We start from the raw sequence: 5875 nt of genomic DNA on the forward strand, positions 1-5875 counted from the left end.
TGACGCCCCACAGAAACACAGACATGAGCCTCATCAAGACAGCATCAGGTGGCGCTTGCTTCGTGAATAACGTTAAGTCACTGGAACTCTACAATAACGTAAGGCTTCTATATTTAAAAAAAAAATAATGTAACGGCTAGGGAATCATCGATCATCAACATGTAGGGTGCCTCGGTGTCATGCTGGACGTACAGATTGGTACTGATGCTCCACAACTGGTGGCGTCACTATACTGCGTCTTCTTAGCGGCAAATTTGAACCTTTTGTTCGCTGATCAGTGCACTTTTCGGCGGCGAACATTTTTCCTTGGCAGCATTCTGTGTGGCAGCAGTGCTGTGATATGTGCGAGTACACCTAGTTGTGCGCTCCTCGCTGACATGGTCTCCGTCGGCGGCGAGCGGTAGGGGATTGATCCGCAGACGAAGGAACGGCTCGAGGTCATTTCGGCGAACCTGTTCCCAAACTTTTTTGGTCAGCTACTCGTAATTGCAACGGTGTGAGGACTTCTCTTTATGGGTTTACATCAACTAGAGTGTTTGCGACAATACAATCCCCCAAAGAGCAGAGAATTTGCAGGCCCTGTAAAGTTATAAAGACATTCTAACCAGGTTCGAAGTCAAAGCGGAGATCGACAGTGTCCGTACGCTAGAGCAATGGTTTCGGTGTCGCATGGTGATGACGCTGCCGATGTTCCGCCTTCAGAGGAGAAAAATACGGCTGCTCCCTGGAACAGCCTCGTAGCATAACCGATGAGCATTTCGCCGTCGATGATCCGGTCGCCGGGGTACCGCATTCCGGCTTGTTTGAAATGCACCGATCCTCGTGTGGCACTTAAAAGCCCCAAGATGCTGCGCACCTGCAATTACCGCCACACAGTGAAAGAGAGCCCGTCCATGTAGACCGGCCGTCGCCTCTGCAGCAGCAACCACCGTTTCGAAGTCAGTGCAATAGTCTCAGAGATAGTTTGCGCTCTAGGACGATGGCGGAGCCCCAAAAGCCAGCACTAAAAACATTCCTTCCGAGCAGGACAACAGCGGCACCTTCCAGCGTTCACATGATTCTCCAGTGAAAACTCACCAAGCCATCGACACGCAAAAAGTGCGCGGACACACGGCAGAGATAAAAGCCGTGCTGACTCTCGCAAGCATCTATCACGCTCCGATAGTTCAGCCACGGCACGATGTCTCCTCGGTGGAGGAGTGAACTGTGTCGCGAGCCGAGGAAGCTATACGGCTTTAGTTGCAGAGCGGCTTCACTGTGGAGTAACTGCGGCGTCGCCTCCAGGCCAGCTCATATCCCTGCCCCCCTTACGCGCTCGAAAGTGGTAGCCCGGACGCAGTGACCTAGGTAATTAGTAAGGTTGGCAGATTACGAATATGCGCGGTTTATGTAGGCTCCGTATGTCCTGCGGTCTACTAAAGGTGTCTCACGTATAAGAACAGGAGGGCGTCTGTCATGCGAAAGAGAAAGCGGGGCACAGTACGCTCGTAGTGGGAGTATATAGGCTTCGTGCGGACGCGTGTGCTCTCGCCTCGTTCGCAGCTGGGAACCCACATGCGGTGCTCAATGAGCAGTCAGTCAACTTTCGCGGTATTATTAAAATTTGGTTAGGCTGTACGTAGGTTCAAATGAATTGTCAGTGGTGTCGTGGTGTCTTATCTTTCCGACGCACAAACTAAATGCGCAACTGCTCATCATCGAAATTTGTTGCGCGGTGATGGCGAGTAAACCCAACGGACGTGCGTGTTTTAGTGTGATTACATCCTGGGCTTCGCCTTGAACTGGGAAGGCTGAAGACGATGCTGCCACAGAGGAAGAGTGGAGAAAAGGCCGAGTCGGGAGGATACGACTACCTCTATTATTTCGGACGGGGTTAGGTTTTTTAGCTTTGCGACAGCGACTCTCAAACGGGTAACCAATCAGCGGCGCCGTGGAAGTGAACGAAAGCTTGCTCTACATTCGGCTTCTCGTTGACGGCAATAGTCAAGAACGACAACTCTCCTTCCGCATGAAAAAAATTCGGGAAAGCAACCCGCGTGTCGCCCTTGCAAATATGCGCTCATTGGACACAAGCGGCAGCCAGACACACGCCCTTCGCGGCTCGTAAGTTTCACTGAGTCTTGAGCATTGGCTTAATTATGTCGCCCGACTGTCGCGTCAAAATTAAGCCGATTCGTCATGGAGGGGAACCCTTTTGGGACAGCCGTCCACTAACATATATATCTTGCAGCGCGACCTGATGGCGCATGGCTCTCCATCCCATCCACAGCGTCGTGGAGTCGTAGGTCAAGTCACGTGACATCCGGGTTCTTGCTGCGCCGGGAAATTCAAGCCACAGCGCATAGCAGCCGCTTCCGCGCGCGCCTGTTCTAGGCGTCCGGGTCGAGACACACGCTTCGCGGGCGCATTGCGCCTTCTGCTGCATATGCTGTTCTTTTCTATATTTTACGAGATGCTATTGTTTCCCTCATGAAATTATGCGCGGAGGCAACCTATGACGCCAAAAAATATTTTTTTTCATTCGTATGATTAAGCGGCACTGCAATTTCATGCGCCGCTAAAAAACAAAATGAAACGTTGAAAGAGGTATCCAATTTGTTTTGTATAAACAACAGGTCAGTCGTGCGTACAAGTGTATACTGCCTTTTAGATAATGGGACAATTACTGCGACAAATTTTCCCTGATGGACGATGAATAATATTCTATCTCGCGATTTCTCTCACTACGCGTCGTTAGCTGGATTACTCTTATGTGTCCTGGGCCTTTTCTCCACATGTGCCAGTAGAGGTACAGTATGTTACATGGTAGGACCAAAACGTCGCGGCAGGCCAAACACGGAAGCTGCCTCGCGGTACCGCCATTCGTCGTGCGCATGCCACTGGGTCTGAGACGCTTGCGTGGCTCGCAACTCGCCGCCTCTGCTGCCTTCGTCGTTGGTGCAGTACAGTTTTCTTTGCTCGTGGAGCCACATTGCCCTTGTGCACGGACGTTTCTCTTGCTCACACGTCATGTGCGAGATAAAGGGCAAGAGAGCACGCGAACGGCGCCTTTCCTCCCCTGCCAATTCTTGTTCGGAGGGAGAGGTATCAGGAAGCGAGCAGCGAACCCGACTCGCCAGTGTGAACAGTCCCTGCCGCTCGGCGCTCGATGCGATTCGGAGAGACCATGGTAGAAGCAGTCCGTGTCCGCCATCTTCTTGTGGCACTACAACTTGTATCTACACATGTTTAAACTTGTGTTTAAAATTTTGTGCATGCAGGACAGCGCGCACTCCTGTTGCTTCGTCCCAGCGAAGAAGCGCCAAAGGATCTTAAAAACAACTGCAGTGCACACAGGCAGACCCAGCTGGTGAAATGGGATTTCTAATAGGCGCCTTCTCAAACAAGAGAAGCGGCGGCAGAACAGCAGGTAGTGATCCACTGTCTCAGGTTCGGCACAAAATGGGCACAGTGGAGAAGCCGCCAGACCAGATCTGTAAAGGTAGAAATTTAGCAGAGGAACCCGGTATCGCAAAAGCGTGAAAGAGACCTCCAGTATGCGCGAGCGCCAGTTTTTGCTACTCCAAGGATGCAGAAGATGCCGTTGCTAAGGAATCTGCAACTTCATTTAATTGAAAGCCCATGTGCGCCGGTACCCAGAGCAACCGCACCGAATATAGATGGAGCGGGATCAGCTGCTTAAAGAGGCGTAATACCCGAGACTCAGTGGATGATGATAATGAAGAGCGAATAGGTACAGTCCGTCATAACCATGACTTGGAAAATGGTAGGATCTAATTTGTGTAAGGCTAAAATTACTGCTAATAATTCGGCCCGATAAAATGGAGTGAAGTCAGGAAGACGGAGAGAAAAGGACCATCCCAATGTAGGTGAAACAATGCCCAAACCTGCCTTTTCACGATCCTGTGAGGCATCGGTAGCAATGAGAATATGAGAAGGAAAGGACGTTAGGTGGTCCTGCAACAAACCGTGAAGGAGAGGAAAGGGCTGGAGCTTGGCATTCGATAGGAAAATGTCATCAAATGCAATCTTGAAGAAGGAGAGATGTTATAGATTCGATGGAGGTCCGTGAAACAATGTTCAAGGTATTAAGGTGAGACTGAAGGGAACAACATATCCGCGGAGTATGCAAACGAGACCAGGTGACATTTAAAAAGACTGCAGGTTGACTAAGAAATATTATACTGGAGGTGTGAAGAGGTGAGTCGCACACATTTAAAAAGGTTTGAACTGTTAAAAGGCGAAACCTAGCTAATGAAGATGGAATTCGGGCCTCAAGGTGCAGACATTGGCTACATATTGTCACGACCTGAGGAGCCGCGCAGGAAGGCGTCAGGGAGAACCCAAGACTGAGAGCCTTCTTTTAATTAGAGAGCCAGGTCCCAGGCCACAGAAAGAAGCCAGCGCGCTTCGAGAGCCAACCGTCGCTTCGTCGTCGTTTTTGAGTCAACGCGGAGCCCGCGCGGCGCGTTAGGTGCGTGGCATTAATCGAACAAACGAACCCCCCCCCCCCCCCCCCCCCCCTCGCAACAACGTGCTGTCGACCAAGCGTGAGTCGAACGGAAGCTATGCTGCCTTCTCCATTTCACTGACGTGTACCGACGCGGAACGATCAGGCAATGCCCGCCGAAGAATGAAGACGGAAGTGCCCTGGAGGACGGTGGACGCGGGAGCTGAGAGCCCAAGGAAGACTTCTCCCGGCAAACACGGCAACACCGGGGGGGGGGGGGGGCTTCAGAAACCGCCGTCAACAAAAGGAGGTTGCGGCCAAGCCTTGCCTCCTTCAGGAGGTGCGACACCGAGCAGCAAGGCAGCGACAGTCGAGACCGCAGCAGCAAAGTACATACCAGCGTCTTTCTGATCCTGTTTGTCGGGACCGGCAAGACAGACCAGTACAGAATAACACGTCATGAAAAGCGAAGGATGCCAGAATCGAGACGAGATAAGCGAACTGCAAGGGGATGAAGGTGAAGTCAAGGACCTCAGCTGTGACGAATACCCACCAGACGCCAAGACGGGAGCTGCCCGGCGCTCTGCAAAGCGCAAGGATCGAGGACGCGGTGCTGGCTCAAGGGCGGTAGAAGGCTTGCAACGAGAGAGACGCGCACCTGAAAACGACGAAGCACTTGACAAGATGGGTCGCATCCGAGCGACGCGACGCGAGAACGGAGGGCGGTCTTCGAGCAAGAGGCGACGCCTCGTCGTTCTGAAAGGACATCACGGCGTCGAAGACCGGAGCCCGGCAGCGACTAATGTCCGAGGCCGACCACGGTCAGAGAGGGATGACGTCCTTCGAGGTGCCAAGACCAGTGTCCCGGTGCAAGGTCTATCCAATGGCGGGGACATCTCGCCGTCGTCGACGTTCCTGGGCCATGCCGCGGGTCACTCCTGGTCTGCGCGCTGTGATCCGGCCCTCTTCGCTGTCTGGGTCGTCTCTGCGGGCGTCTTCGTGTGCATGTATTTCCAGGTCTTCTCCGTCCTGCTCACCTACGGAGCGGCCGGGGAGGGGTCCGTCCAGAACCGGACGAACAACGATTAGGCGGCCGAGGCGCATCGCGCAGCCACGGCTTCGACCGCCGTGCCGACGGCCGCCGAAGACGAAGACTTTCAGACCGCCCCGAAATCGACGGACGTCGAGTGACGCCGCCCACCGGGGTGTCCTCCGTCTCTATGCACGTGCTACGAATGTGCTGATGTCGCGTAAACGTGTTCAACGTTCGGAGCACGTCCGTGGGTGGTGGATGCCGACATCGGCGATAATGGTCGGCGTTATTACCCAAGTCGGCGCTATAGCGCCGACGTTTACTTCTACAGCTGCACGGAGAAAGGAGAGGGAAGAGCCTGCAAAGCACACGCCAGGCAAAACTCAAGCGAA

At 53.2% G+C, this 5875-nt stretch overlaps 1 pseudogene; it reads left to right on the forward strand.

Moving 5' to 3' along the window:
• Positions 1–4633: 4633 nt before the first annotated feature.
• LOC149354463 (uncharacterized) lies at positions 4634–5641 on the forward strand (annotated as a pseudogene).
• Positions 5642–5875: the final 234 nt, after the last annotated feature.

Source organism: Amblyomma mixtum, chromosome 3, assembly GCF_055824585.1.
Source record: "Amblyomma mixtum isolate Tamu chromosome 3, ASM5582458v1, whole genome shotgun sequence".
NCBI classification, from domain to species: domain Eukaryota; kingdom Metazoa; phylum Arthropoda; class Arachnida; order Ixodida; family Ixodidae; genus Amblyomma; species Amblyomma mixtum.